Raw genomic sequence first — 14,751 nt, 5'->3', positions numbered from 1 at the left:
CCTAGACTGGTAATTCCAACATACATGTCACATATGATGTCTGCTTTGTCTCTTCAGTGTATTTTTTCTTACCTTTCGGTATGCATTGTGATTTTTTTAATTGAAAGCAAGATACGTCATATAAAGTTATATATATATACATATATGTCTTTAGTTTGAAGATTTCTGGCTGGGATTTGGGCCATGTTTAACATTTTTTATAGCTATAGGTACCAGAGGATTCAAAATCACCTACTGTCTTTGTTTTTGTTTCACTTCTAGGCTTTCAAATTCCCTTATGTATTGCTGCTGAGAGAGTTGTGATGCGGGTCTTTCAATGTAATACACTGTTATTAAGGTGGAGGTTTACAGGGGGTGGATAGAGTATGGGGCAGAGGACATTCTATAATCTTAGGGTTGTGCTTGTCTTTGGTTGGAACTTCACAAGTTTCTGTCCTTTCTTTAAGGACATACCCGTATCCCCACTTCCTTCCCTGGCTGAAGCTACCTCTATTTTCTTAATTTTCTGTCCCCTGATGGCTATGACATTTTTATTTCTTTTACAGACAACATGAAGGCTAAAACTGCCTGGAATTGGGCACAATTCCCTTCCTTCAGATGGAACAAGGTTTTAGAATTGAGAATTCTCTCAAATTCTCACCATGAGAATCATTTGGAGTTCCTGGAGAGAAAGTCTATGAAAATAGTGGGACTCCAAATGACACAGCGCTCAGGAGTGTGAGTTTTTCAAAAATTTTTCAAAATTACCATTTAAGAATTTTTACTAGTTGTGATGTACAGTTGTTTCTGCTCCAGGTAAGCAAACATCCAGTGCTATATCTTATGGAAGGCACCTGTCTCTCTAGATTTCAAGGGTGTATTTTACTTTAAAACCAGAGTTTTCTAAAAGTGTCCATGAAAAGGCACTGGTTTTCACTTCTACAGGTTTTCTGGTAAAGGCAGGAGTGATGACTTCCAATCTTTTTATATGCCAGAATGCTCAGTATGCTTTTTTGCTGTTATCATTTATAATTGTCTTTTAATGATCATTATTGGATTATAAAATTTTGTTTTCCTAACTACTATTCCACTACTAGAAAAAAATGGGTATATTTCTATTCTTATACAGCCATTCAAAAAATATACACAGGTATAATCATTTGTATTAATAAGATGACAACGAGCATTTATATTTTGCCAAAAATAAGATAGAAACTTTAGTATACTATCACTTCTTTTTTCTCCTCATTGTGTCTGCTTTTTTGTTATTTTAGTTCCAGTTCTTTTTAAAATTATTTTCATCAGATAAAACTTTTTCATGAAAAAATGAATATGAAAAGCTTTGTATGCCAATCTTTATTTTACATTATGCCTGTTTCCTTCAATCTTTTTATTAAGTTGTTTAACTGTTTTATGGGTAGTTGTCCTAGAATAGTTCTTTCAGACATTGACTATAATTAGAAGCTTTGAATCTTTGCATAATCCATTTTTAAAATTTTTACCTCTACATTAGAATGCTATTTTGGGTTGGTATTGAATACTAGATTATAAAAAAATCTTCCTCAAAATATTAATCTACTGCTTTTGAGTCTAATTTGTTAATTATGAGAAATCTGTAGCCACACTGGATTTCATTTGTAGGTTGCATTTTATTTTCTTTTGAATGCTCTGGGAACTTTTTGAGGGGGGAATTTTTCTTCACCATAATTTTCTAACTGTCCAATATAATAATCTAGATCTATGCCTTTTTTAATACAACATATGGTAGGTCTTTCCATTTGAAAAATTTGCGTTTTTTATTTTAGCAATTTTTTTCACAACTCTTTATTACTTCTCTATTCTCTTTCATTCATTTTCTGGAGATTCAGATAAAGTATAGAAAGGGGTTTAGGAATTTTTTCTCTCCTTATCCTTCATTTACATGCTGCTTTACTAACAGAATGATATTTTATGGTCCTTTGTGCATGAATGATCTGGGCAGATATTCAGCTGACCTTTTTCTTAGCTTGACTCTGGCTGGATAGTTGATTTCCTGGTTTCTGAGTTAGGTAGGTAGCGTGCCCCTGAACTGGAGAAAGGGTGGGGAGGTAAGTCTCTAGACAACTCCTGCTGTCTGTCCCCATCCTCAGTGGCCCATGAAGCTATTCTGGTCTAGGTGCACTGCATGCATATTTCACAACTGTGCGTTAAAAACCAAACGCAAATGCTTGAATATTGAGGTTAATGTAAATTTTTAAAGCTTACATTTCCATCTTTCCCCCTCATGTTATTCAATGTTTTTTATTCATTATTTTTAAAATGTATATATTAACAGGTATCTTAATGAGTCTGAGAAAATGTCAGGCATTGAAACCTTACCAAGTTATTAACATTACATTAATAATTTTTATTCGGATTTATTAATGAGACCATTTTACTTTTTATTCTATAAAAGGGTGATTTGTTTCACAAGCATTATTTTGATCTATGGGGGAAACTGCAAAGATTCTGACAGAAACAAAGTGTATGAGCACTCTGACGTCCCTTAACAGACTTTCACTGTTGAATATACTTAACTGGAAATATTACCTTGCAAAGACATTATTTCATGAATGAAAGCTCAATATCTATCATTTAGAGAATTGTAACCATTACTCTCAAAGCAATCAAAGTTTGGATTCAGTTTTTTCCTGGCATCCTGGTGAGAAAAGCATTGATGCAAAACTGCTGCTAGTAATGGATGACGGTTGTTAACAGGAAAAAGGTCAAGATGTCAAGGAAAAGTTAAATTACATGGCCATATTAGGGACTTCTGAGAGACAGACTGTTAAAGAAATAAACACCTTCTCGATCCATTTACCTCAAAAACGTTAAAAGAGAATTTTAACATGTTTTTCTTGAGAAGTTGACTTAATATGATCTTCAAAGATTTGTTTTTCAAAGTAAATGTCAAATTTCTGTATACAGAGCACTACTACTCACTTCTGAAGTGAAAATAATGTCAAGATTAAATGGATAATCTTTACAGTATCAAGAGGTATCTGGCTACAATTTCATCATATATCATATGATTTCTTCTTCATAAATTTTGACTACCTTTCCCCCGTCCATTTTCCTTGTTCTCTTCTCTCTATAGTGTTTGACTGACTCTACTTAGCCTTAGGGTCTTCCTCTTCATAAATTTAATATGCCTACAGGTACTGCAACTTCCTCAGTGTCTTGACATTTCCTTATTTAAAAGAAAATCTGACCACTCTCCATTAATTTCTCTTTGCATTACTCTAAATCAGTTTCTCATACGTCTGTTGTTCTGTATTTCTCCGAGGCTCTTCATTTTTCTTTATTCATTTTTCTCTTTGTTCTTTGGCTTGCAAGATTTCTATCTGAACAGCTCAAGTTCACCTTTCCTTTCTTCTGTGAATTCAGGTCTACTGTTGAATCCCTCTAGAGTATTTTTTTTTAATTTTTTAATTCAGTTGCTTTACTTTTCAACTCTAACATTTCCACTTGGTTCTTTTTAATAGTTTCTATCTTTATTGATATTCTCTATTTGATGCAACAGCATCATCATACCTTCCTTTACTATTTTAATCATGGCTTCCTTTTGTTCTGTGAACATGATGGGCTACTTTGAAGTATTTTTCTGTTAAGTCTGATATCTGGTCACCTCTACAGGTGTCTTCTGTTGTCTGTTTTTCATCCAGTGCATGTGTCATACTTTCTTTCTTCTGTGCATGCATCCTATTTTATGATTGTTGTAGTTGTTAGAAACTGGACACTTTATATAATACATCATGATGACTCAGCACTGGTTTCTCATTCTCTCCAGGGGTTTTTATAGTTATTTGCTTTTTTATTTGTTTAGTGATGGCTGAATTATTTTACTGAAGTATTACCTCACACCCCTTACACAAAGTGTTAAGCCTCTGATGTTGTTTCTCTGGGGGACTCAACTTTGGGTTGAGTCACCCTGGGTTGACAGTAATTTTAGTAAGGTTCCTTTCCTCTCCCTGACAATTCCCAGCTATTAAGCTCCACTAGTTGCCGGCCAATTGCTTTATTTCAACAAACACCTTCTGGCATAAATTACTTTATAAGCTAATTAAATCAAAGTATGGCCCCTTTGGGACAGTTTCTGAAGTCAGTGTTTGATATTTGCACTGACCCAGAAGGGCTTCTCTCAGCTATCATATCCCCTATTTCCCTCTGCAAACTACATGATCTATAGTTTAGACTGTATCTTAAATCCCAGTTGCCTCTTACCACATTCTCCAGTGTTCTTGAGAGCACCCTTAGGCTTGAGGTTCCCCATACTCTGACGCAAATGAAAATTCCTTCTGTGAAAGATTAGTATCTCTCTCCTTTAAGGCCAGTCTCTCCCCAACAGAATCACTAAACCAGGACTCTGGAGCTAGGGTTGGTAACGATGGCACACGTTTCTCTGAGTGGCATCTGTGCTACAGAAACTGGGTGCTGGATGGAGGGGGTACAGCAGTCTGAGGTTCTCCTGACTTGTCTCTCCTGGCATAGAACCATAGCTTCATAAGAAAGATCAAGAGTGATCAGGGCCCCAGTGTTCCCAGTGTGCCATACCCAAGGGAGAGCCTCCATCCTGTGAGTGGTGGCTACATGGAAGAGAATCCCTGCCTCTTAACTGAAGTTACCTGAGACTTAGTCTCAGCAACAGGTAGCTTAGGGCAAAATGGGAAACATTGATGTCATGCTCTTCCCGAGAAGAAATTCCTCCAATTGAGAGCAGGGGAGAGAGATCTCTGTTCTTGGCTGCATTAGTCTGGAATGAAGTCCCTGTCTTTTTGAGCTGAAGGGGTCAATGGTCTAGGTTCAAATATCACAGCCTCTCAACTCTCTTACTGAATTTTCCTAAATTTTCTTGAGTAGATTTTCATTATTTGCTGTTTGCCCTTGAGATCATTTCCATAGGCTTTCAAAGTTTTCATTTTTCATTTTTAATTATTTTCACTAGTTTCCCTGGGGAGAGGGATCCTGGAGCACCTCATACTGTTACGCCTGGAGTCACTCTTTACATTATTTATTTTTAGTCCCTGAATTATTGGTATTCTCGATTGGTATCTATGATAATACAGCAAATAGAAATTCAAATTGTCAGGGATTAGACTCACACAATATGTTAAGTAGGTTTTTCTGGGGAACTAGGCATATAATATGTAAACATGCCATTGAATTTTTAGATTAATGAATTATTTATTTTTGAGACATGCTAATAACTAAAACATGCCTTATGAGAGAAATCTCCCTGCATGTTACAGGACTGTGATTCATCAATTAGATGCTATTATCACTACCATTAACTACAGAAAGGCAAAAACCAAGATATATTTTCAATTATACTAGAGAATTACTTTATAAGATTTAAATTGGTTCAAAAATACACTGACCAATATCAGTACTCTCCTAATCTATTCAGATCAGATTTTTATAATTTCCCAGACTATCCCTTCTGATTCAATAAATTTATTATTTTGCTTCTCAAAGGTTGAAAAGGAAGTTGTACACATGTAACTTACACAAGCAAGAAGCATATGTATATTTGAAGACAATAAGCTCATACTATAGTCTTCATTTATCAAAGTATAGTTAATAAAATAACTTCAAATTGTAGATTTTTTTCATTCATTCAACAAATACGAAATTCCTCCTATGTGCTAGGCACTTTACATACATCAAATGGACAAAGCTGACACAGACACCTTCTCTCAAGGAGATCATATTCAAGTAAGCCATAGTCACCACACAGGCAATTCTATTCCTCTTAAACTAGATAATAATCATTCTTGTGGTTGAAAACAATCAACTATTAAGAATTTTGTAACAACATATTTATCTTTTAGGTATTCACTAGAAGAAACAATATTTATCTATTGACTGATAGACAAAGTAAGTCGGATAGAGTGAGAAGTATCATATGATATCATTTATTTGTGGAATCTAAAATCTACCATACATAAATTAGAGAAGCAGTAAGTATTTTCTATATAGTTCAAGGAATTACATTCAGTACCTTGTAATAACTTATAATGCAATATAATCTGAAAAAAAATAACTGAATCTCTGCTGTACACCTGAAACTAACACAATAGTTTAAATCAACTATACTTCAATTTAAAAAAAAGAACTTGAAAGACTTTCATCAAAGATCAATGTGTCTTCCATTAAATTTACCCAGAAAAAGGCAATAAAACAATTCCTTTTCAAAAATTATAAGATGAGTACATGTAATATCTTATCAAATCATTAAAGTCTTAAATTATAACAAAAGTGTTTAACTAAGTAAAAGATAATGACGCAGGTTCTCCCAATTGCTTAGCCAGTCCATGGTTATATACCTTTGAGATGTAAGTTAATCCATCACACTTTAGAAGACTCTTGAACTAATTGCCATCGCTATTAAAAAATAACCTCCCAAGTAACTGAAATAGTGGAAGCAACATTTAACAATTCTCAATTGATAACAGGGCAAAGCATATCTTCTACTAATATGACAGTGCTATGATCTTAGTGCCTAAAACATACATACATTTGAAATTTCATTGGCTCTTCCATAATACAAGAGTATCATAAACTTCCATTTTAGTCTTTCATGAAGCTACAAAAATGACTATCATTTATGAATTCCAAATGTAGGAAAATATAATGAATGGGTGAAAGTTTTTCACCAACTATATCATATATCACAACTTCAAATATTATACAAATGAGGAAAATATTGCCATTACTTCCTCTTTAGCTACTATTTTGCATCAGAAAATATTGCATGACCTTTTTGCATATACCAAAATGTGTACTGCCTTATCAGAGCAAGATAAGAGAATATAAAAATATCAGACAGAACATTAACATAAATCCAAACAATGAATTTGTTTCTTTATTCATAAAAGTAATCTGGATAATCAATACAAATTCAAGTTAGTTTATTTTTAGATCAATAAATATTCCCCCTTTATTTTTAGTTATTTCTAGATTATCAAAAATTAGAACATATTACATATGCCTTTGTGTTTCCTATGTTTTTAAGGTTTTGACCATTAATACTTAAATAATGAATAATATTTGTGATAAGTATAATTCATTTTATAAGTTATATTTATATCATAAGAGATTAAAGTTAAGATAAAAGCAAATGTTATTTAATAGTTTAATAGCATTTGGCCTTACATGTGTAGATACATAGGTATGTGAATAAAATGATCAAATTGGACAATTTTATAATATGAAGTGAGATATATCCAAATAAATATTTAGTAAAATGTTTAAAACCTCACAATTTTAAGTTAAGGACATTTCCTTTCCTTTTGCAACTTAGGCTGTTTCCACGGAAACAGCAGTTAGCACACAGAAACAGAATGTTTATAACTTTGATATTTCAGCTGTACTTGTCAGGTAGATGATGGAAATGTCATTTTTTCAAAGAAGCACCTGCAGCTTTTGGGTTCCAACAGGTTCACAGAATATAACATTTTACCTCCTGAAAAAGTTCTAGTTCATAATGTTGCTGTATAAATCATAACTATGCCTGCTTTTAAAAGAGGCTTAATTACTCTAGATTTATTTTAGAAGATGACTTTTTAAATGTAATAACTGATTTGAGGTAGCTTAGAATTATAATGGTCTGCAGGGCCCCCAGATTCATAATAAGAAAAATTATCATGATAATTTGCCTTACATCAGACACTTACTGGAGGTAGGTTCTGTCCAGAGCCACTCTTGTTCTTTACAGCATCCCTATCCTAGTACATTTCTCTTTGGCTGAAAATTCATGATTCTAGGTGGTTTCATTCTCACTGGTAAGTAACACCTGAGTAGTTGACTGGTTTTCCCCACTTCACCCTCCTTCCCCTCCCGGTAACTAGTCGACAAATAGGTTCCTGAATCTTTGACAAAAATCTGTTGTTCTTGACATATTTCTACCAGTGATAGGCTGTAACTTGCTAACACTCTGCTAGTTCAAAAATCCGGAGAATTACTTATTAAGAGGTTCATCCTCATTTCGTCTTGTCAGTGCATTCAGAAGATTGGCCAATGCCTAAATAACTTCAACAACAAAATCAAGTGTGAAAAAAGGATCATCTCTGGTAAATAATGAAGTTTCTCAAATTAAAGTTTTGAGACTGTATTTTCAAATCAAGAAAACATGAGAGTAAAAAGAAAATAAAATTATGCCCTTCTTAAAATATTACATTCTTAATTTTATATAAAGGACAAGCAAGATGAATTGAAAGAGTTCATCGATTAGGGTAACATTTCAGCATGAAAAAAGGCAGTCAAAGCCCATAAACTTATTACCAAGATGCATTTAATCAAAACAGTCTAATCATCTGGCCACAATAAGCAGTGGCTGTTTTTAGTGGGAAGTTACTTGCTAAGGGCAAGTGATCAATTTTCAGTAATTCAGTGGAGCTTATTGAGCAACTGCCGCACACAAGACATTATTAGGCTTTTGAATAACAGAAAGTAATTAAAGAGAGAATAGCACCAACTGATAACAGCCCCCAAAGTCTAAATCTGAACCTGAGCCATGTCAATAATTTTTATTAAAACTATTGTGCCCAAACTTATGATGGTGCTCAAATCTTAAATTTTGTGTTGGCTTTAGACTACGGCATGTTCTGTTGAAGAAAAACTGGCAAATGGACTAATGAAAAGGTGCTCTGTGGACTAAGAAGCTTAAAACAAGTGGAAATAATAGTGAAAACTAAAAATGCAGATACAATGTGACCAAGCAATCTCAATTTTTGAATTCAGACCAACAGAAATACTGCAGTATGACACTGTATTCAGTGGGGGGAAACGGGACAACTGATCATTGGGGAACTGTATCTAAATAATATTATATTTGTCTTCTCCAAAAATATAGCTAAAAAAATAATTACTTATCATGGTTTCTGCCCAACTGAAATTTTGTTCATGGTATCTTGTTAAATTGTGTCCAAAAGTTGCAAATGAATGCATGTAGTATATGCTTATTATGACGAAAACAAAATCTTGAAGAAAAATATATGTATATACCTATAAATATATATATATAAAGCATGAGAAAAATACTAAAATCAATATAACAAGCTGATAATTTTGGCTAATTAGATAGGATTGGAGGATAGGGAAGGAGCAGATGACTGATATTTTGTGTACTTTTTGTCTCATCCTTATAACAAACACTACTTTGTAACTGAAAAATATGAAATATATAAGAAACGAGGCGAAAGGAGGCACAGCTCACTGTTTTCACTTCACGAGTGTCACAAGCACAGTAGTGTTACTAGACTGTTGTATCTGAAAATGTTAAGGCCATGCATCTATTCATTCATTAGGTAAGTGTTTATTATGTTTTTATGAGTCAGGCACATAGGAAACATCAAGGAATAAACCAGATAAAGGTCCCCACCCTAGTGCACCTTATATTCTAGAGGGGGAAGACAGACCACAAACAAAAATACAATGATATGCAAATTATACAGCATTTTAGAAGGCAACAATTGTTATGGAATAAACGTAGCAAGACAGAGCAAAGGGATCAAGAGTTTCACAGTTTTACTTTGAGTGGTCAGGTTGGTTCACACTGGAGGTATTAATCGAGCAAAAACTCAAAGGTGATGAAGTTGAGAGCCCACTGACCTTGAGGAAAAATATCCCAGGCAAAGGGAGTAGCCAGTAGTACCTTTCACATTAAGAAAAGTATTCTGTATGATACTATAATGGTGGCTATATGTCATTATGCATTTGTCAAAGCCCATAGAATGTACAATATCAAGAGTGAACTCTAATGTAAACTATGGACTTTTGTTGATAATAATGTGCCCATGATGGTTCGTCGATTGTACCAAATATGCCACACTGATGAGGGATGTTGAGGGTAGAGGAGTATATATGTGTGGGTGGGGAGGGTTATGTGTGAACTCTGTATTTTCTGCTCAATTCTGTTGTGAAACTGAAATTGCTCTAAAAGAATAAAGTCGACTAAAAAAAAACTCACAATAAAAAATTAATTTTACTCATTGTTCCACCATCAACTTTTCCTGTGTGCTCAATCCTTTTCTTTAATGTCAATCTATAACAACAATACATAACTATAATGAAGTACAGTACTTCTCATATTTTGAATTTTTACAACCAGAGTTTTGTTTAACCCACATTTTGTGCATGGTTTCTAAGAACCCACTACCAAATAGAAATCTGGGGATATGAAAGTGAAAAAGAGGTCCTTGCTTTGGAGGGTCTTGGTATATTTGAAGGAGAAAACCACATAAACAATTTCTCCCACGTCCCTGGTAGCAAGCATTATGGTCCCTATCTGACACTGGGGAAACTAAAGTTCAAAGATAAAGCACTCTCTTCCATTCATTCACTGTCTCTTAAACACAGGTCAAAATATTACGGTCTAGTTATTAATGCTAATGAAGATAAAGAATGTCAGAAGAAATGTAAAGTAACAATCATATTGAAGATTTTAGACACTTTTTCTTACAGTTTAAAAATGCATTTTTTGGAAATAATATTATCTAGACAAAAACAGAGCTATATCATTAAAGATCTCAAATATCAGTAAAAATATCTGTTTCAATTATCCATCTAAAATAACACACAGTTCTTTATTGCTCTATTCCATATTGAAAAGGCATATATATATATATATATCAGATCAGTTTAATTATCCTGACTAACCTCTTTCAGAACACTAATTCAGTGTCAACCATGTGTTTACCTGAGTGAGTTAAAAGAAGGAACAGAGGACAGAATTAACAATATTTACACTTATCACTCTGTTAACTTAAAATATTCAACATTCATATTTTTTCCTGAAGTGCATTTTGGTTTTTTCATTCTTAACAAGCTATCATAAATTTAATGGCACCCATTTAATAATTCAGTTATGAGCTTCTTAGTTTATAATAAGTGACAATAGATTCTTTGCAAGGGTATTATTCCAGATTTATGGAATTTATGAATTAGAATAGTCTTTCAGTGTAGTCGGGTCTAAGCACCAGCCCAACACAGAACATTTCATGTGTAATTTATCTATCTGAAGATGATTCAGTTTTCCTTTGAACACTTCCACTGTCAGAGAGCTGACTCTCTTGAGTAGGAATCTAATCAACTTGGGAACATTCTGATTGTTTTAAATATCTTCTACTATGTTGAGACCTACAGAATCTCCCAGAACATCTTTGTACCTAATTACCAAAAAAAAAAAATTACATAAATATCCAACTGCTAGAATTACATAGTATAAGTTATTTTTCCATGTGAAAACATTTAAAATGGTAAGGCAATGGCCTAATCTTCACAATTCATATTAACCATTTCCATGCTCTCCAAAAATTATTTATATGAGAGTACCCAGATTCATTCTTCTCATGTTAATGAGGAATGAAACCCTCATTAAGATTCATAGAAAATGTTATTTTATTTGCTTTTCTCACTGTTTTATAAATAAAGATGTGTATTTCTACTCAGTATCACTACTAGACCATGGGAACCTTGAGAACAAGCATACTATGTTGTTTTGCTTTGCACACCTAGATGATGACACATTGGTTGATATACATTAGGTACCTAACACATTTCTAATTTAAAAAGGCTACTTTTAAAAGTTGTTAGCAATATACAGAACTAAATATGACATCCCAGCTGTGGTCTATGCAGATAACAATAAACTACAATTCCCTTAATGAAGCCTAAATTCCTATTTTCTAATCTTAATATATTATTCCTCAGTTATGTGTATATTTTTAAACATAGTGTCATGTAGTGAGATTACAGTGATTGTTTTAATATGAAATAAATCAATTAAACATGGTCTCCTCTATGCAATTAGGTGAGAATTTTTTAAGCATAAAAATAACACTCATTTAATAAAATCAAATAAAGATAAAAACAAACATTGATTTCCTGCTAGACTTGTTCATGTATTTATTTCTACAATTTTAATCACATCAATATACATTGATCAATTTCCAATGGAAATGTGACTTGTTCACTTTATGGGCCCTATGGTTGGTTTTGGCTCATTTCACAAAATGTTTTAAAAAACATTTTAAATAAAAAATGCAGGGAATTTGGCACAGCATAAATTACACTGATTGTAGAGGTGAAACATTTCAATTCTATCTAGTTCTAGTTCTGTTTTGTGACTATGATAGCACTGAAGGCAATTAAAAATCTTACAAATTACCAGCACCTTAATATATCAATGGGGATAAAATAATGTCTTAATGAGGGGTTATGATGCTTCAGTGAGATTTTGCGGACACTTCAGAAAGTAGAGATTAGTTCACAAATAGCGGTTGTTTAAAAATCAACCAGCTTGTTTTAAACATTGTCTTGATTTTTTTCTCTTATTTTTTAATATCAAGTAAGGAGTCTATAGTTTTCTCTCTTTCCATGAGTTTTCTTTTACAATATTCATGTCTTTTTCTCCTTTAATCTCCTCACTTATTTTCCTGGCTTTCTGACATTCAACATGATGATTTGTGATGACAATGATTTGTTTTTAGTACCTGAGAATGTAGTACAACTGAACATGGATACTACTTCATTTAAATCACCCATATACGTTTCACTTTGCTTATTCATCAAGGAATTTAACTTGCTTTTTGTAAAGTGATAACAGTTAATGATTTTAAATGATTCTTCATATTGGCTCTATAAAAGAAGAGCGAATATGTGTGGAAACTATGTTTTTATGCATCTTACACTTACTAATATCAAATCATCTGAGGTAAGCAGTTATTCTTTGTCTTTTTTTTTTCTCTTGAATATCCAAACCTTTTAAAAATATTAGGTTTATTTTGGAAAATAAACTTCCTGACACTACTTTTTTACAAGGCTGAGCTTATCTCGGTAAATTTTGCTTCGTAACAATGTTCTTCTAACTCTAACTACCTCTGGCTGAAAATAATCCACATATATTAGCTGAGGAATCTGCATGTCTGATTAGGTTCACTTATTTATCCTCAAACTGATGCTAGATCATCTGGGATCTAGCTTTTGAAAGAAATAAAGAGAAAATTTCATGATCTACAGCTAGGAATTAAATTTTTAGAATTGACCTCAAAAATGTGTCATAAGTGAACAGATGATAAACTAGACATCATCAAAATTAAAAACTTTTGGTCTGCAAAAGAACTTAGTAGAGGATACAAAGACAAGCTACAAACCGGGAGAAAACATTTACAAACCACATATCTGATAAAGGGCTTATATTTAGAATGTATAAAGAAACATCCAAATTCAACAGTATAAAACCGAATTGTACATTTATAGACAATAATCGCATTGTTTTTAAAAATGTCTAACGGGGGTAAAAATAGTGATTTAAGTGTGAAAAAAGGGGGGATTGAACACTGAATGTATTTTCCTTTGTGTTGGAGGAGGGGATGGGTGGGTGGCATATTTTTTTGTTAGTTCTTACTATGCTGCTAAGAGGTGATTCTACTTAATTGTTGCTCCTGTTCTCACAGTTTCATGAAAGCTCTGAGTTGTCAGCCTATGGGCAAAATTCACTTAAAGACATACTAACCGACCACTACAGGGTTTGATACACTATTATTATTATCCTTCATTTAGTACCTCATATTTTAATTAATTTAAAAGCCTTAGTTTGATAAGTTCTTCCTGTATCATGAATTATGGTTCATAAATTTATAAAGGAGAGAATTATTTTTAATTAATACATATAAGTAGCCATCTGTTTAAAAATATCAGAAAATGCTTTGATTTGCTTACTATGAAGGAGATCTATGTAAAGACAATTTAACAGTGAGCTTTTTGTTTTTGTTCCTTTTGAACTCACTTGGTATTTTAGAAGCATTTTAGTATGTACCAAGTACAGAAATGGAAAAGATTTAGGAAAAAGTTATGTACTCACTGATATATCTAGATTTTGCAAATGCATAAGTGAATATTTATCACCAAATTAATATTATTAAATACAGAAATATGTAACAATAGTTTAACACTGTAATGTCTGCAGTTACATATTGAAACAGTGTAATGGAGGAGATGCCCACCCAAAAAAATGTGTCTCTAATTTAGCTGTCTGTAATTTTGGGGAAAAAAGGCAGAAAAAGGGCAATAAAAGTATTCAGAAGTAATTATCAATTAACAATAGAATATCATCTCTACCAGCTAAAATGCATATTCATACAGTAATTAAGTACTCAGAATTAAGTAAAATGCAGAAGTAAATTTTCACATGATTATGAACTCCAGCCAACTATGTAATTTTAATAAACTGCCCAAATTATAAATGTCCTTATAATAGATGGAATATTAAAAGGAAAGCCTAAATCAATACGCATTAAGAACAGATAATTGTGTTATTTATAAAAATAGGCAATTAATAAAAGAACTACTATAAAATTACTTGTGAAAACTTTTAAAATCTAGGAAGATATTATTTTCAATGTTCAATAAGTCTGAATGTCATTTGAGTCAAGAGGCTTCTGAAAGTCTTATTCATGAAAAAGATGGAATATTAATGCAGCTGTGAAATTATTTTAGTGTTTGTGTATATATATATATATATATGTGCATATAATACCTTACTACTATTACTATAAGTAGTAGAATTATATGCATTATATAAACTGACATTATTTCTTTAATTTCATCCAGGCCATGCCAATATTCTAAGTTAAAGTGGCTGTACTGAATAGAGCTATCTTTTCACTTCTAAGATAAATATCCAAAGATTGATTCTTATAAAAATACATTTTGAAAAATAGTTGGAGGAGGGAACAAGGAGGTAATGTTTAA

General features: G+C 32.6%; 2 long non-coding RNA genes across 2 annotated transcripts in view; both read left to right on the top strand.

The window, feature by feature from the left end:
• The first annotated feature begins 660 nt into the window (after positions 1-660).
• LOC140697119 (uncharacterized) overlaps positions 661-14,751 on the top strand; it is a 52,081-nt gene continuing 37,990 nt past the window's right edge. Inside the window, exon 1 of the long non-coding RNA XR_012073940.1 lies at positions 661-717. This is a non-coding gene — a long non-coding RNA (uncharacterized lncRNA). The remainder of the gene's footprint in view (positions 718-14,751) is intronic.
• LOC140697120 (uncharacterized) lies at positions 7,997-8,863 on the top strand. Its single transcript, XR_012073941.1, has 2 exons — positions 7,997-8,069; positions 8,591-8,863. It is a non-coding gene; the product is annotated as an uncharacterized lncRNA (long non-coding RNA).

This window comes from Vicugna pacos, chromosome 6 (genome assembly GCF_048564905.1).
Source record: "Vicugna pacos chromosome 6, VicPac4, whole genome shotgun sequence".
In the NCBI taxonomy this organism is placed as follows: domain Eukaryota; kingdom Metazoa; phylum Chordata; class Mammalia; order Artiodactyla; family Camelidae; genus Vicugna; species Vicugna pacos.
This window is presented reverse-complemented; position numbering and strand designations above follow the sequence as displayed.